The 25,578-nt window shown below is 39.8% G+C and overlaps 1 protein-coding gene and 2 pseudogenes across 1 annotated transcript in view; all 3 read left to right on the forward strand.

The window, feature by feature from the left end:
- Nucleotides 1-25,578, forward strand: part of LOC105068527 (ubiquitin carboxyl-terminal hydrolase 3) — a 207,438-nt gene that overhangs the window by 168,436 nt on the left and 13,424 nt on the right. The window lies entirely within an intron of this gene.
- On the forward strand, nt 57-13,606 carry LOC141577994 (E3 ubiquitin-protein ligase MIB1 pseudogene; annotated as a pseudogene).
- Nucleotides 12,555-25,557, forward strand: LOC105079216 (L-fucose dehydrogenase pseudogene; annotated as a pseudogene).

A 25,578-nucleotide genomic window follows, 5' to 3' on the forward strand; every position in this document is an offset into this window, starting at 1 on the left:
CTACAATATGCATGCCAAGTTTCATTTTGGTACATTTCAAATAGCATCATAAAACTTTTGGTAACATTATGAAAATGTAAATCAACAATTGAAGTCTTTAAGTGTTTTCCTGTTGAGTAATCTTTAATCATATTAAAGAAATATTGATATAGTCTGAACTAAAAATTAATAATAATATTTATTATAAAACACTATGTTACCTATATTGCTTTATCCACTTAGGGGATGTACATGTATTTCAAATAGCAACAAGTAAATTTTTACCAAATCATCAATTTGGTCAATTAGTGTCAATTAGTCAGAATCACACAGTCTCTCCATTTTACATTATTAAAGCTTGAACTCTGAAGATTAGGGACTTGTCTGAAATGACAAATTGTTATGAAAGAGCTGGGCCTGAAACCCACATCTCCTAATTCATAATTCAATTCCTTACTGTCACTGTCAGCCTGTACCTCCTAGCATTGTTAATTAAGTAAAAAATAAATGCAATGTATGAGATAATTCTAGTAGAAAAATTACCAAACCTTCATACTAGATACTTTTCTCATAACTTCTTCCCTTATGGTGTCTTATTATGCGGTTTAATCACATATTTTCATTGCACATCTGTGCATTCCACTCTTCAGAGTGTCATATATACTCCATTTATTTCAATTTACTTCCAGCAGATTAAATGCAGCTCAGTCACAGAACGGCTGTGGATGACAACTTTGCTGCATGTTTAAGAGAGACTTGAACAATGTAAACCAGTTATACGATTTTCCATGTTACAGAATGAAATCTTGACATCCTCTGTAACACCCATGACAAAATTCTCCACCAATACCTTAAAGGATAACCGGCTCAAATTCATACTCTGAATATTTCTTTGCTGGACACATCTTGGTTTCTATGATAATTTGAGTGCCATAAAGATGGGGTTTTAAGCACCTTAAAATATCCTTGACCCACCCTTAATGTTTGCTCTGGCTACACTGAACTACTTTTAGTTACTTTCCTATGTCACACTCCAAAATCTTCTATTTCTTTATTTATTGTAAGTGTTAATTACATGAATTTCTACTCATTTGACTTCAGTTTCCTGATAAATACCTGTGTAAATTGTTAAACACATCACATGTCACCAGCTATGGGTCTCCATGAGTCACAGAAGTCCAAGTTATGGGCTTGTTCTTCTTTGATGCCAAAGCATTTCCAACAGTCACCACCATATTACACCAACATTTGTGCATATTTACTCAGATGAAGTGACCAAGTAAGTCATGTGCAGTATCTGCTTTTACTTCTTTTGCTTCATCAGGTTATAAACCTTTTGGACTCAAATACTGTGTCTTACTCATCTAGGCATTTCCAGTGCTTGGTAGAACAGAGAAGTTAGATAAAGTTTTTGTAAATTAATTAATATGACTCAAATTGGAAAATGTGCTTTAATGCTGTAAGAATGATGGCAATTTGAACCTACAGATAAAAAGGTTACATCACTTCTCATATGTGGAGACTAACAACATCTAAAAAATCTTTTAATCATGAATGTATATAAAGGTGCTAGATAAAGGCAACAAATTATTTTCATTTAATATTTCCTTACTTCTTAAAAATGTTCTTGCTAATTTCAAAATTACAAAAGAAGGATTGATGTTCAGATGAAATAGATAAGATGAAATTCATCACTGTAAATAAAAGGCTTTCTATAAATTGAGATGTCTTAAGTTTTGAGGAGATATCTAAAATTAATTTCATAAGTATAGCAATATCCTATTACACTGCAGTAAATTGGCTCCAAAAACAGAATTCTTTAAAATGCAGGATCTGTAACTGTGAGATTAACTGGCAGACCTGCAGTGAGCCTGTACCGCACACCAGTGAGAGAGAGAAGATGGTCCCTCCCCTAGCTGGTCTCACCTGTGTTCCAGGGCCACCTGCAGGCTAGCCATCAGGCTCCAATCCCAGTAGGGTTGATTCTGGTTCCTACATTGGTGCAAGCTTTCAGGTCAGTGGTAATAGCTCTAATCATCTTCTGGTTAGTTGTCCCCATTCTAGGGAGATAAAACTAGAGATACCCAAGGTGGAGACCCACTCTCTACTTCCACTCAAGAGGAAGGAGTCTGTTATTTGCCCATATGGACATGACTTTTCTGATGAGACTCTTCAGCTCAACCCTTCTAAGAAAGGGGATGAGGAATGGGAAATAGATATTAATCTCATTATACATGACTTTTTGTAATAGTGGCTCACAGTAGCTCAGCTATGCACTGCATTTATTATCTACCTGCCAGATTCTGACAATTAATAAAACTAAGATGGTGGGAAATAGTAGGAAATAAGGAAAAAATTATAGGAGCTATCAATCTTCCCAGAAGATAGAAGTAAATCTACTAACACAAATAATGAACGAAGGCTGCCATTCAAAAGTTGCAGATGTGAAGTGTTGTCTATGAAGGCAGTGATCTACTTGGCCTGAGCCACAGAATGCTGCTTAAGTGGCAATCTGAAGGATGATAATACAGTGAAATGCAGAGGGCGGACAATGGCCATCTCAGTCCAAGGAAGCGCATTTGATAAACTGCAAAGAAAGAAGGGACTGAGAACAGGAAGTTTAGTGTGACTGGAGCAAAAATACCCAGAAAAAGAGCAATGGAATATGAAGCTGGGATCAGTAATGGATGATTGGTATTTGAAACTAAAAAAAAAACCAAAGAATAAAAGCATCTGGGGATTCTGGAATGCAGAGTAAGGAGCTCGGTGGAGCCTCTCCCCAGTAAAATGAGAATTAAACTGGTGAAAATTATAAGAAAACAATCATTTAAATTCTGTGGAAATTATCCTAAGAAGATACAGCAAGTAAAGAAATACTCTATTAAGTCTGGACAGGAACAGCAAGAATCTGGGGAACTTGAGCCATAACTTGTCCCACCTACCACCACCATTACCACCCAATCCTGTGTGATGGAAGCCAGACCCCGGGTGCTCTATTCCAGGCAGGTGGAGCCAAGAAGACCCGGGCTCACTGTCTCCCTAGTTCCCAGCGGAGGGCTGTGGTTTCGTCTCCAGGGAGACAGGCGGCCTTTGTTTCTCATCACACCATCCAGCCGCGTTACCAAAGCTCTATCCCAGGCAGATGGGCAGAGAAGACCAGGTGTCCCTCCCTCTCTGTAGCCCTCACTGACAGCACGGAATTCTTCCTTAGGGACTGTAGGGGTCTTCCTGACAGATGCCAGAAACTGGGGGCCTGACTGTCCATGCCCCAGCTTACGGGAAGGGTGGAGGTTCCACGCCAAAAGGGGCGACACTAAAAGATCAGGGGCTACCCCCACAAACTGTACCTACTCAGAGCAGGAGCATCACTGAGAAAAGAGGGTCGCCGCCTCCAGCTCTGGTGCAGTATCCAGGGGTTCTGCCCATGGGAGAGGTGGACCGTAGCACAAAGTGCCCTGCAGCTTTGCCTGAAGCTCCTGAATGTATTTGGAATGGGGAATGCACAATTCCATGCCAAGAGGTTTGTCAAAAAGAACGGAGGTCTTGGTGAATAGCAATTACAAAGAGGCCAGTAGGTCCATAATAAAAGCAAACAAGAGAGTAGCCAGCAGTTTAACAGAATCAGGAGAGAGACATCCCAGGAGACCCCTCCTAGAATCACGATCCACTCTGAGGTTGGGGAAGACTGAGTGCCTGGGCTGCGCCCACTCAGAGCACTTCGAGCAGGACATGGGGTGAGGAGGCAGACATCCCTCGAGCTACAGGCAGACCCGTCAACAGGGCAGAAGCCTCACGGGCGCAAGGAGCTGAAACACAACTTCTAAGGGAACACGGACTGAGCAATTAGCTGCCCGAACCCAGGGATGACTCCTAAAGGAGTCAAGCTTAAAAATAAAATAACATTTACCACCAGCAGTCAGGAAGACCATGCCCAAGCTCAAGGCAGCGGGCTCCAAGGAGAGATCAAAGAGGGGCTCTCTGCGCTGGTAGACCAGTTGAATGTGGGCCAAAGGTACTTGATCTCCCTGAATATGTCTGTAGCCTCCGAGCCACAAACACATCCAACTGTAAAAGAGTAAACATCTAACGGGCTAAGGGGACATAAGCACAATCTCCCCCACCCCAGACGGCTTATACCTCATCCCCAGCCCCCAGGGGCAATCGCTAGGTAGCTTGGCTACAAGATAAAAACAAGGGGGAAAACAATATAAGCAGGGACGTCACTGCAGAGAAAATATGCTTCTCAGAATTAATTGAGGCAAGTCACCCAAGAGATAAATCACAAAGCCAGCAACAGCAATAAACACCACCACTGGGTGGGGGTGAGGTCTGTGCTGAGGTGCTACAGCACAGTGTCTAAAATGGCCAGTTTGCAACAAGAAATATGAGACACAAAGAAACAGGAAAATGTTACCCATATACAGGGGAAAAGCCAACAATAGAAACAGATAGTGGATTTAGCCAACAAAGACTTCAAAGCAGCTCTTACAAAGATATTCAAAGACTAACAGAACTAAACTTAAATAATTCAAGGAAGGCATGATGACAATTTTTCATCAAATAGAAAGTATCAGTAAGAGATAGATACTATAAAAAAGACTCAGAGGGAATTCTGCTGATGTAAAGTTTAATAATTGAAATGAAAAATTCACTAGAGGGGCTGAACAGCGCTGACGCCCGCTGCAATAGGACTGATCTTGAAAACATCACACTGAGTGTGAGTGAAGGGCTGTGACACCACATACAGTGGTTCCTTTCTTATGAAATGTGCAGGGTTGGCAGGTGCACAGGGGCACACAGTGGATTTGTGGGTGCCTGTGCCTTTGGGGGTATTATCAGAATTTTGTCCTCCCCATAATTCATACACTGAAGGCCTAACCCCCAGTAGCGCAGAATGTGCCCGTGTTTGCAAACAGAATAAAGTGCTGTTCTCGATGGGACCGCAGAATGAGAAAGGACATTAGATAAAAACAAGTCAAACTGAATAATGCATGGATTTTTCCATAATAATGTAGCAATATTATTTCATTAGATAAGACAAATGTCACATACTAATCAATATTACCAACAGAGGGACCTGGGCGTGGGGTGCATGGAACTAACTCTCTGTGCTCTTCTTGCAAGTTTGTAATAAATCAAAAAATACTTTGAAATTAAAATCTTATTTTAAAAATGAGTCTAGGGATAGAATGGAGGGTAGATAATCCTAACAATTTAAGGCATGTTAAAGAATTTGAGTTTTAAGAATTTTGGAAAATAATTCAAAAACTTCAATTATTAGAAAGCAACATCATTATTTTTGAGGAGCTCATTAATCCAGAGATCAGATATCTGAGGTACCCGGAGGCCACAAATAAGCTAATGAATGCATGCCTAAACTACACATAAATAAAAATAAATTATCAACATTTCCCCAGAATGTATTTTTAAAACTACTATATTCATTAAGTTTAAGGAAAGTAAAATGCAATTTGGTACCACAGGTCAAGAAGTAGTAGATTAAAATGAACAGCAATACCTAACTTACAGAACAGAAAGGAAGAAAGGAATGGAGAGAGGAGGGGAAGGAGAAAGGAAGGAAGGAAAAAAGGAAAGAAAGAATGAAAGGAAGAAGCAGTGTGTGTCAGTGGTAAAAAGTCCTGGAATGGAATCAGAGGACCTAACTCTAATTCTTGACTGGAGGTTAAGTTGTGGCTAAAGTGATGGACACATCTGGATTCAAAGCAGAGTGATGGTGTTTTGGATGGTGTATTGGATGAAATTGTAGGCACTCACTCCATCCATTGAAACTTCACTTTCTCCCAGACGTCATGTGGTTTGTAGTGCCTTCCTTTTGTACAGACATGTGCATGTGATTCTGAAGGACTTGAACACTCTGATTCCCAGTCCTGGTCTGATGCTTGACATGAGTTCAAAAGCCATGTGATATCTGATTTAAAAAAAAAAACAAAAAAACCCAAACAGTAGTAAAACAAATCAACAGCAATCAATCCAAATAGAATTGGTATGAAAAAGAGAGACTATATGTATCTGAACCTAGCTTAGAGAACTGCAAACTTCTCTTCTGCCACCATGGCCCCAGCAGGACTTTTCAGTGAGTCTTTTAAAGCAAGGTAAACATAGAAAAAGCCAAAGTATTAGAGCAGGAAGAGAGAAAAATATTTTTTAAAGAATAGAAAAGGAAAAAGATATGTTGTTTTTTCTACCTTCACCTCCAAAAGTATTTCTCTCATTTGAGTAAAGGCATGAAATTCTGAGCAGCTTCTGCAGGAAGAGGTTAACACATCTACCTGCAAGGGATTCAGTCACTCACCTAGCTAGGATTGTACAGGATGCGTACACTTGTGTTAACACCACCTGCAGTGAGAAGCTTAATGTGGGCTTCCAGTGAGCGGGAAAGTTTGATTTTTTCTGAAGAATTTATTAGAAGAATTAGAGGAAATACTTAAATCCACCTAATCGAAAGTTAACTTCACCTTTAACCCTTAGCCAAGGGTCATACTGGCCCCAACAATTCAACTTGGGTCCTTCTTGAATGACCTCCTCTCAGGCACTGTCAGTCATTTATCAAATGTGCTCTTACAAACTCTCAAGTCATTCCTGTATTCACCCTCCCCAACAATGCAATTGGTTCTTATGAACAGGTTTTTCTGTACCAGGTTTCATTTTGATCATTGAAATAGCCTCCAAACAGATTTTCCCATCCAGAGTCTAGCAGACTTCCAATCCAACTCCATAGCGTTGCCGAAAGAATCTTTCTAAAATGCAAATCTGGCTTTTTCACTCTGCTGTTGAATATCACTCTCTGGTTCTTTTGACTGAGAATTCAAATTCACTCTCTCAAAAGAGCATGGGAAGTCGTTATGTGTGAAGATGGCCGGTGCCTGCCTCTCTCGGCCCCCCTTCCACCACTCCTCTCTGTGCATCTTCTATCCATCCAGGGAAAAATGGCAGTGCGCGGGGCACACAATGCTTTTTTTTTTAATTTCCCACACCTTTCTTCTTCTGGTCTATGATGCTGACTTTCATTTACATTTTGAATTTAGCTCCAGTACTCCCTTAACTCTAAAGCCTTTATCCACTGCTTCTCCTACTAATAAATGTAGTTTATTACATGTAAGTGATTTATGTCTATAAGGGATTGGATAAAAGCAAAACAGATAAATCAGACATGTTTTAAAATATTCATATTTAACAGTTGTAAATGTCCCTATAAAAAGTCAAAATATTCCAAGGTGTCTTAAACTACTCAGGCTGTCGGCACAAAATACTGCAGGCTGACTGCCTTGAACAAAAGGAATTTTGACCTTCATGGCTCTGGAAGCTGGACATCTGAGATCGAGGAGCCAGAGGTGACTTGGTTCGGGTGAGAGCCCTCTTCCAAGCTTGCAGGCGCTTGTGCTCCTGCTGTGTCCCCAGGGGGCTTCCGTGTGGGAAGGAGGGAGAGCGAGAGAGAGACAGAGAGAGCTTCCTGTCTTCCTGTTCTTATAAGACCACCAATCCTATTGCAAGAGGGCTCCACCTTTATGATCTATTTTAACCTTTATTACTTTCTGAAAGCCCTGTTTCCAAATACTGTCACATGGGGGTTAGAGCTTCAACATATGGATTTGGGGAGGGACACAATTCAGACTGTAGCTCAAGGTAAATGTGTGTGCTGCATCAGCTCTCTTGGTCATCTGCAGTCTCCCTGGTCTCTAAATTGGCAGTTTCCTGTGACTGCTTTTACACCTGGGCTAGCGTCTCTTCTCCACCCGATCACCACGTGCTTTGCCTGTCTTGGGACTTGAGTTGGTGACCATATAACACGTGATTTCATCTGTCTAGGCTCCCTGAGAGGCCAGGTGACACTCTCTCACCGACTCGTCCTCTCCCAGTCCCTGATCTGTAATGTGTTCTTCTGGGACACTCCTGCTATTTTGTCCACCCCTACCGCTGAGAAGGGTCATCCTGTCCTGAAATTTAAAAAAAAAAAAACTGTGACTAACTTCCTGGTTCTCAATGATGTAGGAGCCTCAGAAGAGACCCACGGGCCCTTCTCTCCCCACTGAACTGCAGAAAGGCCCCCAGTTCCTCTGTCTCTCCTTGGCCTGAGGCACCCCATTGGGGTATGTTGGCCTGCTCAAAAATAGCACATTCAAGTTCTCTGATACTGTGATCACTGTTCTGTTTTATTCATTTAATGTTTTGGGGCATCTTTCTTTGGTTTTGGCTGAATTGTGCTATGTTAGAGACTTATTTTTAACAGCATATGCATAGAATTTTGTGGGGTTTTTTTTTAAGAATATGAGAACTCTTCATTTGTTAGTGATATTTAAACAATTACACTTTATATAATAGAAGATACTTGACCTTTTTATATTTCTGTTATTTGTTAATTCATATGCTATAATATTATCTTACTGTATTTTGAATGATGATGATTTTTCTCTTAGTTCTATTTTTTATTATCAGAAATACCTGAGTCCGAGAGCGGGTATTTGGAATCTCATAGAAAATCTAGGAAGATTACAGGCAGAGGGATCTTTGCAGGTGCCAGAGTGGTGCGAGCAGTGGACTGGCAGTTGGAAGATCAGGATGGAGGGAAGGGACGGAGGGGAAAGGTAACAGAAACCCACAACTGGAGTGCATCAACCTGCATAGCACAGCCTGCGTTCTCTGGGATGATGGTGCTAAGAACCTTTACAGAGTTGGCTTTGAGGGCGTGTCTGATCTGAAGTGTGTCCTGGATGCCAGAGGAGGTTCTTTCTGCAGAGATCACGGCCTTGTGCTAGGTGAGCAGCGTGGCACAGGAATTCTGGTGGACTGCAGTTTGGTGACCTGGTCAATAGAGATCTCGGCCTAAAAATTGTACAGTCTTTGCGGCACGGTTATGGAGGGTGGACTGAGGCACGTTTGAGACTTTAACTACAAATGCAGCTGTCTGTGGCAGTGATGAAGACCATGACATTGTCGTGCAGTATCCAAGTGGCGACAGGTGGACCTTCAAGCCCGCTGTTCTCACTGAAGGGAACATTGTCCAAAGCGGGGATGCGGCTCAGGGTGCAGAAGGAGGCACCTTGCAGTTTCAAGTGGGTGACCTGGTACAAGTTTGTTATGACCTGGAGGGAATTAAACTTCTACAAAGAGGACACAGAGAATGGGCTGAAGCTATGCTCCCAACTTGAGGTGAAGCTGGCCAAGTACAACAGATTTATTCAGATAGCGATTTAAAGGTGGAAGTTGGTGGAACAACTTGGACATATAATCCAGCTGCAGTTTCCAAGATGGCACGTGCAGGAGCAGCCAGTACCAACGCGTCTGGCGAAACACCCTACGAACTCTTGAAGAAATTATTTGAAACCCAAGAATCTGGTGACCTCAGTGAAGAATTAGTTAAGGCTGCTGCCGGTGGAGATGTTGCTGAAGTGGAAGATTTGCTAAAAAGACCAGATGTGGATGTAAGTGGACAGCGTGCTGGTCACACAGCTATACAAGCTGCTAGTCAGAATGGACATGTTGATATTTCAAAGTTACTTTTGAAGCAAAATGTGGATGTAGAAGCATAAGATAAAGGTGGAGATAGAGCCGTTCACCATGTAGCTTTTGGAGACTAAGGCGCTGTCACAGAAGTACGGCCCCGAGGCAGCATTGATCTGAATGCTCAGAACAAGCACGGACAGACACCACTTCATATTGCTGTCAGTAAAGGTCACCTGCAGGTGGTGAAGACTCTGCTGGACTTTGGCTGTCATCCCAGTCTTCAGGATTCCGAAGCTGATACCCCTCTTCATGATGCAATCAGTACAAAAAGTGATGATATCCTGCAGCTCTTCTGAAAGCTGGAGCAGATGTTATTATTACAAACAGTGGCGGATTTAATGCTTTGCACCACGCTGCACCACGAGGAAATCCCAGTGCTATGTGTGTTTTACTATATAAATTACCGAGACCATGGATTGTGGATGAGAAGAAAGATGATGGTTATACTGCCCTGCATCTGGCTGCCCATGATAATCACGTAGAAGTGGCTGAACTGTTGGTACATCAGCGTAATGCAAACCTGGATGTCCAGAACGTGAGCCAGCAGACTGCCCTCCCTCTTGCTGTTGAGCGACAGCACACCCAGATTGCGAGGCGTTTGGTCCGTGCAGGTGCCGAGCTAGATATTCAGGATATAGATGGGGACACTTCGTTGCATGAAGCCCTGAGGCATCACACTTTGTCTCAGCTACGTGGGCTTCAGGATATGCAGGATGTGGGGAAGGTCGATGCTGCCCGGGAGCCGTCCAAAAACACATTAGTAATGGGACTTGGTACCCGGGGGGCCGAGAAGACGAGTGCAGCATCAATTGCCTGTTTCTTGGCTGCCAGTGGTGCGGACCTTAGCATTCGAAATAAGAAGGGTCAGTCTCCACTGGATCTCTGTCCTGATCCAAGTCTGTGCAAAGCACTGGCAAAGTGTCATAAAGAAAAAGTCAGTGGTCAGGTGGGTTCTCGAAGTCCTTCTATGGTCAGTAATGATTCTGAAACCTTAGAAGAGTGTATGTGTGCTCAGATGTGCAGAGAGATACTCTTTTGGGCCCATGTGGACATATTGCTGCCTGTTCTTTATGTTCTCCACGAGTCAAGAACAAGTTCAATCCAGGACAAAGATTGAAGAATGTGTGTTCTCCGACAAGAAAGTAGCTGTTCTTTTTCAGTCGTGCGGACACATGTGTGCTTGTGAGAACTGTGCCAGCCTGAGGAAGAAGTGTGTACAGTGTCAGGCGGTGGTTAAGTGAAGAGTGCCCTTCATCATGTGCTGCGGAGGGAAAAGTTCAGACGATGCCACTGATGACATCTCAAGTGGGATCATCCCCGCGTTACAGAAGGATGAGGAGGAACCGACGTCAACGCAGACGTGCAGAAGCTGCAGCAGCAGTTACAGGACATAAAAGAGCAGACAATGTGCTCTGTATTCTGGATCATCTCAAGAATATGATTTTCCTCTGTGGCCATGGAGCATGCCAGCTCTGTGGGGATCGAATGAGTGAATGCCCTATCTGTCAAACAGCTGTTGAACGAAGGATTCTTTTGTATTAACTAAGAAACTCAGTGTGTTTTGTTACCTAAAGTATTCAGTCATGGGATCTTAGTGAGCTTTCAGGCTAGTTGGAGGTCCTAATGATTAATTTTTAATATCATAGTTCCTTTACTAGAGTGTAATTTGACTATAAACGTACCAGGACAACAGCAACAAAAAACTCCACAAAACAGTGTTTGGAGCTGTGTTTTTTTGTTTTTGTTTCTGTTTTTTTTCCTTTTAATTTAAAACATCAAACCCATGTAATTCATAGGTAATTTACCTTTGGCTTCTACAGGGGAAAATCCTTATTTTTGTTTTTATTGCATTTTCTTATAAGAGAGTTAATAAATTTGTTTGACCTCAAAAGATATGCTTCCTTATGCTCAGCTGACTTTCAGTTTATCATGATTTTACCCAGAGAGTTGACACAGGTACTCAGAAAAGTCATGCATCAAATGAAAGGGTCAAGTCAAACCATTCTGTAATGCATGTTAAATAATAAAATGGTAGTACAAGCTGTGTGTGGTTAAGGGAAGACTGAACAGAGCAGTCTTTTTAAGATAACATAGTTTATCCCAATGATTGTTTCTGAATTCTTAGAGTAAATGAAAACATAGGGTGAGAGAATAATGACTTTGCATTTATTTCCTGGATTCAAAGGAAAATTGTTTAACTTGAATCAAATTGCTAGTTTCAGTATGACTGACAGATGTGAAAAGGAGAAATAAGCAGTCATAGTGGGGAACTGAAGGGGGAAGTTATCCAACAAAAGAGTATCTGTTAACTCACCATTAAAAAAAAAAAAAAGAAATACCCCCTGGATTTATTATACTAGTAGTCATCTTTTCTGATCTAATGACTTGTGTCTAATTTTTTATAAAAGGGATTATAGTAAAGATTGATACTTTCATTTGGAGTAAATTTATAGTTTACTTTCATTCCTAGATTTGAATTTTCTTTCGTATTTTTTCTGGTGGTTACTTTTAAACGTCATATTGGCTGGGCCATAGTGACTAGATATTTGATGAAACATTACTTTGGATGTTTCTGTCTGGGTATTTTTGGATAAGCCTTTCTTTGAATGATCACTGATATGTCCTTTTCATGGCATAAACATTGATTAGGTATAACTATGCATGAATTGTATAATATTTTATTAATAATTATGAATATTTATTAACTCTGTGTATTTTTATCTCAAAAATACTTCCACACATAATTACATATAAACATTGTTTAAATGGTGAATTTTTGTTTTAAGCTCTTATTATTATAGGGATCCATATACAAATAATAAATACTTAAAAATACAGCAGCAAATTATATACTACATTAAAGGATCCTCATCAAGCATTATGCATCTGTAAAATAATATTAGATGAAATATTTTAGCATTCTTATACTATATAATAAAAGCCAATGTAGTCTGCATGTAACACTTGTAAAAGATATAACATTTTCATGACTTTATACTCAGATTTTAGTATAGTAACTGGCTTGTAAATAGTGTATTAGATTTAAAGGCTAAATGAATGAAAATGTAAATACACAGGTTGGAATAAAACAAAAAAATTAACAAAAACCAGTAAAATATTTAAATCATCACCCATTCTGCCAACTCAAAAAAATCTTCTGTTTTTGTATTACTTCAATTATGGAAACTCGAATTTTGTCTTACAGTTTTATGATCTGTAGTAATTTAATATAGTTAGGTATTTTCTTTCAGGTTATTATTTTCATGTTCACAGTCCTGGTAGTTTAAATCATGTTCTGATGCACACACACACACACACACAGATTTATATCTGATTGGGGGTATTTCTGTTGGAACCTCTGGAAAGAAAAAAGTTGAAAAACAGTGTAATTTCCCATATTTCCTACAGACCTGCTTCTTTACTTACATCGTATATTTTATAGACAAAGCAGAAGTGAATACAGAGCGTTTTTATTAGAAATTAAACCCCTGAACATTGCCTCTCAGCTTTACCGTAAAGATGGGGCTTACTGACATGTTTGCATGTGTTTCCCAGCTCACTCTGAAGAGAAACCTTTGTGTTCTTTATCTGCAGCATTTTGGTACTAATCATATTTCCACTTGCATTTTATGACTCCTCTTGATTTAATAACGCATTTTATCTTTAAATCAAATGGCTAGCTTCAAATTCTTTGGTAACTAAGGACTTTATGAAATCATAAATAACTTTCTGTCTGGGATCGTGACACTGGTGTCTCTGAGGGGTTGAGCTGGAGTCGTAGACTCCTGGGTCCCCAGAGAAGACCGGACAGGGGCCGCAGGCTTGGCCGGGCTTCCAGGATCCAGCCTCTATTTATGGTTCGACCCCAGGACCTCAGTGGACTTTGGAGGTAGACAGAAGCCAGAAGTGAGTGACAGAGGGAGAGACGCCTGCCGCGGAACGGCAAGGGGAGCCGCGGCGCCGGGAAGGCGGTCGCCGTGCCTGGGGCGGGCGCGGCGTCGGAGCGGGGAGCGCGCGCGCCTTGGCGGAAAGCGGCGCCGACGCGGTTATCTGTGAGAAAGATGAGCCCGAGGGGCGGGCCCTGGGGCAGGAGCTTCCAGGAACTGTCTTTCCCCTCTGTGATGTGCCTCAGAAGGAAGATGTGAAAACTTTCATGTGTGAGACCGTCCGCCGTCCCGGCCCCCTGGATTGTACAGTCAACAGCGCGGGCTACCGTCCGCCGCCGCCGCCGCCGCCGCCGGGGCCCGAGGAGCCCTCCGCCCAGGGCTGCCGGCAGCTGCTGGAGCGGAGCCTGCGGAAGATCCGGGGGAACGTCGTCAACATCTCCAGTCTGGTCGGGGCGGTTGGCCAGTCCCAGGCAGTTCCCTACGTGGCCCCCAAGGGCGCAGTAACAGCCATGACCAAAGCCTCGGCCCTGGATCGGAGTCCATATGGCGTCCGTGGCAACTGCGTCTCCCCGGGGAGCATCGGGACCCCACTGTGGGAAGAGCTGGCAGCCTGCACACCGGATCCCGCTGCCACAGTCCGAGGGGCCGCGCCGGCCCAGCCCCTGGGCCGCAGGGGCCACCAGCTGAGGTGGGGGCTGCCGCCGTGTTCCTGGCCTCTGAAGCCAACTGCTGCACCAGGACTGAGCTGCTGGTGACCGGGGGTGCGGACCTAGGGTATGGGTGCAAGGAAGGTCTGGGCAACCCCGGGGAGACCCCCCCCCCACCATTCCTTCCTGATCTCCCACATTTCCTCTCGGGCCTCCCTGACTAGGGCTCTCCCACCCCAAACACAGTCTCCACAGTTTCAGCTTCTACATTCTGCCTCTCAGGTGCCAACCTCAACTCCAGTCACTGAGCCGCCTCACAGGTTCCCCTTCCCCCCAAAAATCGTAAATATACTTGGTGACTGGAGTCCTCCACAGGAGGTAATCTCTTTCTGCAACGGAGATATTAACCAATGTTTTATTGTTAAGTCTAATTATAAAGCAACACTGCAGGAGAAAAATGGAACTGTACATAAAACTTTCTCACAGCTTAATAACAAATTCATCCTTTGTCATTCATCCTTCTGTATATTCAGGGTCAAAGCAGAAACAGTTAAATGTATGACACTCATGCACTTCATTGGGCTTGAGCCCATGTGGTAATTTATCTGCCAAAACAAGACAATGTTTTTCAGTAATCAGGTGAGGAGTCACACTGTGATTCTCCCCTTTCAGAAACAGCACAAGGATGAATTTACTTCACATAGGCCAGTTTTAGAATTAAACTCTTTTAGCCATTGGACTTCATTAAAATGAGCTGGTTTTGTTTGTTTTCTTGGGTTTGTCTTATTTAGTTTTAAGGGATCACTTCTTTTTTGTTTTCTGAATATTTAAAACATTTGGTATATACACATATGCATGAGTCTATGTGTATTAAATACATATTTATATAATTTGTGTCTGAATACACACACTACACACACATACATTTACATGGAGGCAGTTCTGAAGTGAAGCTTGAAAAACTTTTCTCTATGAAATGTATCTATCTATCTATCTATCTATATATTTTTTTGATTTCCTTCAATATTTCCAGTATAAGTGAAACATCATTTGTAAGAGTTAAGCCACTGACCTACACAATAATAAAAAACTATTTTTCAAAAGCAATGATAGCTTGGACACACATATTGCTACTACAGATTTTTATATTTTTAGTTATATAAATGATGGATATTCAAATTCCAGACCTTATGTTCTTTAAAAAAAATACATATATATATATGACTCAAAGGAACATAAGTGTGTTAACATTGTAACTCCTGGTGTGTGAAAAAGTCTTCCCTCCACATGGAAGGTAGGCTCACCACTCAACTCTAAGGGATCCCTGTACTTAGAGCCATGAAAATAAATTTTGCATTGACAGTTACCTTTAACCAAAATAGTATATTTTGATATCTCAAAAATGTTTTTAAGAGATGGAGATCAGTAACCAGTATTTAATTTAAAAATAGGTATTACAACTCATGATACTCTATTGAAATAGTCTTTTGGAAGAAAACATGACTAACTGCATTAATACATTTATCTTATTACATGGTTGCTAAATCCATGTAAATGACTCATTGCTTTGATATTCACCAATTATTAATTTTTTTTTTTTGCTTTGGATTTAAAATCTGTCCAGATATGGAACAAAATACAGGAACACAATGTAATTAATCTCGGAGAAAATTATATGATAGTAAAACAAAGGCAAAATCCGTGACTCATTCTCTTAAGAACTTGATCACTTAATCTATCTTTAGATCACGCCTGTTGTGTTGTGAGAAGAACAGGTGTTTAAACTGCAAGTAGCCTGCGATGTCTTCCACCCTTTACTACTCAAGTGGCTATTGTACAAATATTCTCCCTGCATACTTCATTGACCCCCATACTTCCCACCAACTCATCAACCTTTCCTTTATTCTCATTTCTCCTTATGACTTAGACATCATGGTTAATGATTTTAAGAACACTCCTCTAAGACTCCTTGACAATTTATGGATGTGCCACTGTTCTCCGGCAAAACCCTACTGTTCACTCTGTGCCTTCAATTAGGCTGTTACCTAAAACTATTATTTCAGAATAAAGTAGAATTATCTTACAATAAACCTATGATTCCCAAAATAAAGTAGACCCAACAGAATATTCAGATACCATACTAGTCTTCTCAGGGTTTTTTTTTTTGTCAGTTTCTGCAATAAGTTTGTTCACTTTTCTTTACCCTTCTAATTTCTGCTCTGCCACCCAGCCCCGATCTTAAAAAGAGAGGAAGTCATTGTCCATGAGTTGTTCCCTCTTCTTCCCATCAAGCTATGAGTAGAATGTCTACATCTGCACCCTCCTACACATCTCCTCTGGTCAAACTCACGGGCCATCCTTCTCCATCATCAGTCTAATCTCCCTGAAGGTGTTGGATTCTGATGCTTTTCCTCTGCAACTTTGTTTATTAATAATTCATTTTCTCTTCCATAGGATTGACTTTTCTCCAACAATTTGATCCTTTCTAACAGCTTTTAATCATGCTGAAATTTTCTGCCAGTATGTAACACAAGCAAACAGGCAAACAATTCCCTTTGCTATATTAGCTCCCGGCAAATCTTTTCTTGCTCCGAAAGAAACATTCAAATTACTGTCTAAAATTTGTCTTCTTTCCTTGCCTATCTCTTACTCTTCAAACCACTTAAATATGATTTCTTCCACCATCATTATATTTTCATTTTGTTCTTATTTTAGCTTGGTTAATTGGTGCTAAATGTTGCATTCATTTATGTTTGCAATTTTGCCCCCACTGCCTAGAACAGTGCCTGGTAGTATGTGATAGGTGCTTGATAAATGTGCTGAATGAACGATGGAGGACTATTTTGCCACAGTTTCTAATCTTGGATTTGGGTGACACTTTTAAAATTAAAGCACTATCCTTCCACAATGCACTGAAAATCTCACGGAAGACTTAAAAATATCTGTTAAAAGCCAGATTTCTTATTTTGAAAAAAAAATTTCTATAAACTTAGTGGAAGAAAGTACAATCATCAATTTTCTTTCAGCTGCTAAGACCCCATCCCTCTGCCAGGCAGACCTGCAAACCCTCTAAGATGTCCTACTCACAAATACAGCTTAAGCTGGGGCATATGCTGCATGGCTTCTTTATCTATGAACAACTGAAATCTCATTTTAATTTGGATCATCATCAAGTCTGATGGATTCTCATGAACCCATGCTTCCTATATGTGTATTTCATTTTTATACATAGAGATATACTCCATAGAGCTTTATTTCTTAATAAATATCAGACTAACTTACTTGAAAAATTATGAATCCCTAAGAATATTTTATATGCTTCAATTTGTGCAAAGTTGGACATCTATCTTCTGTGTAAATTAAGATTTGCTGAGGTATTAATTAAGAGATGAACACGTCTGTGTCCTCATATTTCTCTACTGCTCATTGGCATTCTCCACAAGCTTCCTACTTTACTTCTTGGAAAAAAGGTTATCTTAATTTCTATCAAGGCATATTTTTACATCCCTGACGCTTCTTTAAAAAAATTCTGCTAGTTCCTTCTCTTCTACTGAGGCGGGAAGCCCCATAAAAAGACCAGCGGGTCCCCCCAGGCTGGGCAACTACTCTCCTGCAGCACCATCTGGTTCCCTGACAGGGAAGCTCTTATCTCACTTTTTGCCTCTGAAAAGGCTTACTTACCCCTAAAATTCTATTGGTTCCCTGAGCTCATTCTTGATTGTTTATTTCCCTCACTCCTGATTGTTTATTTCTCTCACTCCTGACTGGTTATTTCTCTTCCTCCTGATTGGTCTGTTTCTACAAAGCTTGTTCCTAGTTGGCTGACTTTGTTATACTTTATTTGCATATGATGTTGCAAAGTGTAAACTGGCAGCCTATAAAAGCTTGTGTAAACCTACAGACGGGGTGCAGAGCTTGGAGTGTTAACTCTTCTGGGCCCACTGGAGTGATAAACCTGAGTTCTCCAAGTCTCCTAGTGCTGCTTGGTCTCTCGCCCAGATCCAGGTTGCTGTCACAACTGAGCTGTAACACATTTTTCTGCAGCACTACCAGACCTCAAAAAGATGCCCTCATCCTGATTCTTCTTCTATTTTCCCTCTAAACTCTAGCCTAGAAGATCTTATTTGAATTTCCAGTTTATATGCCATCAATTTTAATGATATATTACTGTAAAACTACAATCCTTGAAACTCTATGACTTAGAACTATAAACATTTGTCTCACTCACAGATTTCCAGAGTGACTGGGGTGGTTATGCCTTCAGGCTAAGGATTGGTTTCAGGGTTAGCCCATGTATCTTTCATTTCAGAACCAACCAATACCCAGACATCTTCTCATGGCCGGTGATAGAAGCACAAAAAGTTAGCTGGAAATACTTGAAGCCTCTTAAGGACTAAGCTCAGGACTGTCTCTTCCATCCATATTTTGTTTGGTAAAGCAAGTCGAATGCCCAAACCCAAAATGATACATTTCAAAGTTATATTCTTACTTCAGTGAAATATGAGAGAATCAGGGAAGGAGAGGAGAATTGTGGGTATCAAATGTCTCATATCATCTACATGTCAATAATTAAAAATGAATGTTTCTACCATTGATTTCTTTAAAAGCCAATCTCACACCTCATTTGATATCTCCAACAGTATATCAGATCAATTAGACACTCGATGCCACAAATCTGCCACCACTATCCTTTATACCTACTTCTGCTCATGTCCCTTCTGACAGTAAGTTTATATTGATTCCACCCATAAACTGAAGGAAAAAATAAAGGATATTCCTTGATGCTGTCCTCTCACTCGGCTCACACACACACCCCCAGCAAACCCTGCTTGCTTTAAAATTTATTCTCATGCTATTCTTTAGTCTCCAATTTAGCTGTCTCTTCCACTGCTGAGGTTACTAACATCTCTCAACTGACACAATGAAAAATATCTCATAGTGATCTCCATGTCTTCAGTCTTTCCCCTACTCTCCATCCTCCACAGAGGAGTCAGAGTATGTCGGGTATGTATTTAAATCAGATAATGTTATTAACCTAGTGGTATCTCAGCATCCTTAGTGAGGCATCTAGATGACCTATCACGGCCCAGAAGACTCTGTGTTCTTTCCTTGGCTTCTCTTTCCAGCTCAGTTCTATTTCTCTGTCTGCCTGTCTCTCCCTTAGACATGAAGATTTTTTGCCTTCCTGTCCTTTTGACCTACAAGGCTCTTCACATGACCATTTCCATGACTTTTCTTGCTCATCCGTTACTTACATGTCATCAGAACTATCACCTCAGAAATGCCTTCTAGGACTGTCCTTACTAAAGGAGCTCCCTTCCTTTGCTACTGCTGCAGTCCACTACCTCACCTGGTCCCAGGTCTTCTTTGATCACCACCAAAAGTGAGCAATTAGAGGAGGATGTGGCAAACTGGTAGAATGATTCCATTAATAGTGATTCATGCTTTTAAACACATGGAGGATACACACACACTCTCTCTCATATTATGTGTGGCAATTTTTACACTGAAAGATTTAATACAGTATTAAAAGTGATAATACAATTTTCAGCATTTTAGATTTACCACTTTTCTTTGAAAAAAGCATTGCTGTCTGTGATATCCTTGACTCCATGGAATGCAGTGAGCATAGATATTAGATTTCAATAATTGTTTACAATTGATACAGTCTTAAATTTATACATATAAAAACAATAAATTAAGTGGTCTGCTTCAAATGATACATCTAAGTTGGATTCTAGCTGACAATCCCATAAGATTTATTTATTTCCCAGGAGCATAATATTGTGTTGAAGGTGGACCCCAGACCATTCTTCTAATTAGATGCAATATTAAGACATTTTGGGAGAATGTTATCCTAAGTGGAGTAAGTCAGAAAGAGAAAGAAAAATACCATATGAGATCACTCTTATGTGGAATCTAAAAAAAAAAAAAAAAAAAAAGAACATAAATACAAAACAGAAACAGACTCATAGACATAGAATACAAACTTGTGGTTGCCAAGGGGGAGGGGGACGGGAAGGAACAGACTGGGAGTTCAAAATTTGTAGATACTGACAGGCATATGCAGAATAAATAAACAAGATTATACTGTACAGCACAGGGAAATATATACAAGATCTTGTGGCAGCTCACAGTGAAAAAAGATGTGACAATTAATATATGTATGTTCATGTATAACTGAAAAATTGTGCTCTACATGGGAAATTGACACAACCTTGTAAAATGAATATAGCAATAAAAAATGTTAAATATAAATAAATAAACAAACAAATAAATGAGACACTTTGATTGCCTTTCTCACTTGGTCCTGCTTACTGGATCATAAGTCTTAAGCATCATTGCTGAGGGTCATTTGCTCGATAAATTCTAGACTGATTGGTTGATTGACTGATTAACATGATCCAGCAATTCACATTTAAATGTAACTTTTATTCAAATAAGGATTTCACTAATTTTGAGATATATATGTTTCATCTTAGATAAATTACAGAATGATCTTGATCTTTACTTGCCAGAATATATAGGCTGTAAAAATGTCACCAAAAAGAAATTCTCAAAAATACATTTTGATATTCATAATTAATATACATGTTAGGATCATAGGATATTTTAGAGCTAAATAAACTATTACAGTTTAAGAGAATATGTTTTTGCATTATCTATACACTAGGTACTATTGGGTACTGACCATGTAATAGTTTTAAAGGTTTTGGTTATTTATCTATATTGAATTTTATAAAGTTTGTTCATACCATGTACTTATTTCACTTCTAAAACTGTGCATTGTTTTTCACTCAAAATACTCTCATATGAAAGTGACGTCACCACTATAACAAAGTCATACTAACATCACAGTGTTTTGAAGTTCACACAGTGTTCTTTATCTTGACCTGTCTATTGGGTATTTTTAATACATTTGTCTATATTGATTTTATATAGTGATAATCAGTTTATAGTATTATTTTGCAGCATTTTTATACATTTATGCAAATTAATATTTTGTGATATGTTTACACTGATACTAAGAAAATATTCATTTATGAGTGATATTCATATATTATGACCTTTCATTATATAAATATATGTGAACAGATGCACACACTCCATTTGTATAAAATTGTTTTACTCATTTTATATAAACCTCACAATAACTTACTGTATAATCTAAAACATAAATATAGAAACATAAGCTAAAATATTAAACATATCATCTTGGCCTCTTATCCCTAGTTTAATAATTGTGAACATTTTACTACATAGATAGATAGATAGATAGATAGATAGATAGATAGATAGATGCTTGATATGTAATTCTATCTTAGATTACTATGCTGATACAGGAATACTGGTTGTAGGGACTTGAATTCAAATTATCTCAAAAACAAGGGAATATTATTCTCAGAACTCCAATGCAGGGGGAGGGTATAGCTCAGTGGTAGAGTGCATTCCTAGCATGTGCAAGGCCCTGGGCTCAATCTCCACTACTTCCAGTAAAAATAAATAAATGAACTTAATTATCCCCCCCCAAAACAACAACTCCAATGCAGATATTCAGAAAAGAGCCCTGAAGCCACTGTGGTGCGTGAGCTGAAAGCCTCCTGCAGAGCAGCAACAGGTGTGCAGGTGGAGACCATCCACAGGTTCCTTCAGCACCATTGTTCCGTGGACAGCAGTCTCTGCCTTTCAAAACACTATTGTAAATAAATTCAGAATTTCTGTTCACTTTATTTGCATTATGTACATACGTAGGCACATTTTGTTTTAATTGAGGGTATATTTCTAACTGTAAAATAACCTGTCTGACTATAAATAACTTGTGTATCAGGACAAATGAGAAAGTCTGAGAAGAGCAATACTGGATTATCTTACCACTAAGAGATAACTAGCATTGACACTACACATTAAAACTGTTTCAAATATGCATATGAGCCCATGTTTACTTTCCCAAGTTGGGAGGATCCCAAGTATTTAAATTTTACATGTTATTGTAGGAGTATTTTGTAATTCAATGGAAGTTTCTTCTAAATCACAGTTTTAAATGGTTCCGAATGCTTCTGGGTGTGGTATCATCCATTTAAGCTGCACAATTTGATTGAATATAGTATGAGTTAGTTTCCTCTTCATGTATTACTAAGATAACACTCATTTTGCATCAATCTTCAAGACCAGCACTTATTTCCTAACAGTGACTTTCTGGGACAACACTGGCAGATAGAACTTTTGGCAATGCTCGACATCTATGCTGTAAAGTTCAGGGCTAACTAGCCGCAGGTGGTTGCTGAGCACTTGAAATGTGGCTTCCCAGACTGAAGAAGTGAACTTTTAACTTTATTTAATTATAGTTAATTAAAATTTAAATAGTCACATGTTATAAGGGATTATTCCATAAGAAATTTCATAAAATACAAAAGAGTAGGCCAAAAGGTTCTAAGATTTCTTTAGCTGTAAGTAAAATTTTGAATTGGGTTATATAGATCCCAGGGGCCTTCCATTTTCTTCGTAAAGAAAAGTGTTATTTAAACATTTCTTTCCTTTCAATTATTTTTGCTTATTCCTGAAAAACACCTGTGATTCTTGCCTTCTACATCCATGTTCTTTCTTTTCCAATCGTCGTCCTATTACACACCATGTAAGCTGAATCTTAGTATACTGCTCAAATTACTCACATGCCTCTTAAAATAGCCCATCTCCATTTTAATGTCATCATAATGTAACTTCATCTCCAGCCTTTCTCTCTTTATATCTGTTTCATCCCAAATGTTTATTGATATTTTTATTCTTCATCTGTCGTGGAAAATTATCCCTCTGTGAGTCGTCATGACCAGGTTACCTTTTAATAAACCAGGTTGCTTTTTAATAAACATGGTGTTTGATTTACTACTTGTCCATAAATTAGACACGAAGATCCATCATGGCTTGACCTTAGCCCAAGCCTGCACTTGGGATGGTATTTTAACCTACTCTGAGTTTCCAATGAGGGATCCCTGGGCCTATTGCCATACAGACTAGAGGGAGAATTAACATTCAGTGCTCCCAGTCCAGGTTTCTGGGAAGCCAAGCACTCTAAGTGTAATTCTGGTATATTGAATAGGACCTGTCTTCTTCCAGACCCTATGGTTTTGTGTCTTGGAACACATACAAGAAGATCACAACCCTGAATTCGAATCGCTATTGGGGCTATTCTTGTCTCCTTTTCTAACAGACATGCGTGTCTGTGTTTTCCAGGACACAGTTCTTAACAGCAAACCACAGTCTTTTTTCCTGTCCCTCTGATTCCTGGTAGTTTCTGCACCTAGATGGATGTGGTTAAATGTAAGAATATTTTGGTGAGATTTAAAGTTATAAAATATATAAAGATAGCCTTGTCTGTCTATAAATGTCTTGTAACTAGGCATACTGGGACAGTCAGACAGGACATTTATTTTATTGTTCTTATTCATAAATTAAGACCTATAGTTTCTAACCATTTTATTCCATTAAAATTTCTCTTAGATTATGCCAATAGATTGTTTTCCAATTTTTTGTCTGGTCCTTCTCAGATACAAAGTCAGTTTTCTAGACTTTTCTCTAGGATAGTAGTTTTGGGGCTTTGCAAATTGCATTTTGCAGATTTCTTTACCAACTGCTTTCCTATTTATATATGAAAACAGGAGTCCTCAGAGGTACCAGTGGTAACTACACACACCCTATCCTGGGAGGTCTGACTACTTACTCTGTGGGGCTCCTCTGTGCTTTAAGCTTCGTAATGACTCCTCTGCCCTGGGTCCCCATCCTTAAGAATAGGAATATTTGTGAAGGCATTATCTCTGGTTTCCTTGGAGTTCCCTTATTATCCACTGATCCCTCTAGTATCTTTGTAGTCAGTTCCCCATTTTAAATTCACTTAGAATTCCCTAGTGTAGTTTCTGTGTTTCTAACTAGACAGTGGCTAGTATAGTTATCGTTCAGTTTCCAGGCATTCTGTATCCTTTGTCGTGTGTGTGTGTGTGTGTGTGTGTGTGTGTGTGTGTGTGTGTTCGCCTTCATAGGTAAATTAGTAGAACACGGGAGAGACTACATGGAGGGCTGTTGGGAAGATACAATTGTGATTCAGAAGAACAAACTGTTTCTTTAAAAAGTTTATACTTAGGGGCTTCCCTTGATAAATTCAAAAGCTCTTTGAACTATGTTAGAATATTATCTGGCAAAATCCATGTTCTTCCTGCTACAACTCATTGTTCATTTTCACAGCTGTCAGAGTTACATTTAAATTTATATCCACTGTTATCTTTTTGTTCTTGCTTCCTCTCATGTGTTTTCTTTTATCAAACAGTTATGTATGTTCTCTTTGTGGCCACACACTTACAAAGCTGCCTCCTCCATCCCATGTTCCTACATTTGAGATCAAGCCAATTGATTTTATAATGTGAGCGTGGCCTCCAGTGTGCTTAGTAATGCTGTTTCTCTTTATTTTATATTATTTAGAAATTATTCTCAAGATTTTAAGTGGAATTATTAAATAGGATCATTAAACAGGACCAATTATGCCAGATATGATTATGTCGTTGAAGGTAAGTAGGGAGATAATTTAACCACTATGCAGGCTTCACCGTACTCTCTCATTATTTCAAATCCCAACATGAGAAGAGACAAATAGGGTTCCAATAGGAAAGTTAGCATGTCATCACTCCGAACACTCTGTTCCACAAAGACCCAGACTGAAACTGTGTGTCGGCGAATCTATCATGAGACCAGGCAAGAGACTGTGCACGCGATTACTATGTGGTCCGTCAGTCCTTAAGCACTTACACAGATTAAGAATTCAAGCCCATGCCTGCGTGTATGTCCCATTTTGGGGACATTTATTGTTCGGTAACCTCTCTTACTCTGGTTTTTCTTCTCAGCAGTCATTACTTTCATTCTTCCCTCTATTCATTTAGCATTTGGTCTCTCAGATTCAAAGTCTATACTAAGGTCCACAATGGTCCACGTTCCTCACTCACTCCTCTTCTACCATTCCCCTGCTCATCTTTCTCAAATCTTACGGACTTTCTTGCTTTTCCTCAAATTCAACACTCCATTTCATGCCTGAGGCGTGTTGCATATACTGGTCCTTCTGTCTGAGATGCAATTTCCCTACATCTTCTTGTGGCTACTTCCTTCAACTTTATTCGGGTCTCTGCTCAAGTTACTACACCCCCAGAGAGGTGATCCCTAAACAAATGTCTGTGAGCCTCCAAACACTTCCTTGCACGTACCTGACCAGGATGCAGCATATGCTGTATTTTTGGATTCCCTGGTACCCCACCAGCATGTATACTCCGTTAGGATTTGGAACTTTTTCTATCCAATCACTACTGCATCCCCAGTAGTGACTGGATAGTGCCTGACATTTAATGGAAATTATGTAAATGAGTATGTTTGGACAAATGAATACACAGCATTTAATTGGGCCAGGAAATTAAGCTGAGGACTCGTGGATATAAAAATCAATGAGAATTTTTCTGTACTCTCCTGTACCTCTCCCTTGTATTAGAAAAGCAGCAATCACTGGTGGGGGC

This window comes from Camelus bactrianus, chromosome 6 (genome assembly GCF_048773025.1).
Source record: "Camelus bactrianus isolate YW-2024 breed Bactrian camel chromosome 6, ASM4877302v1, whole genome shotgun sequence".
Lineage (NCBI taxonomy): Eukaryota > Metazoa > Chordata > Mammalia > Artiodactyla > Camelidae > Camelus > Camelus bactrianus.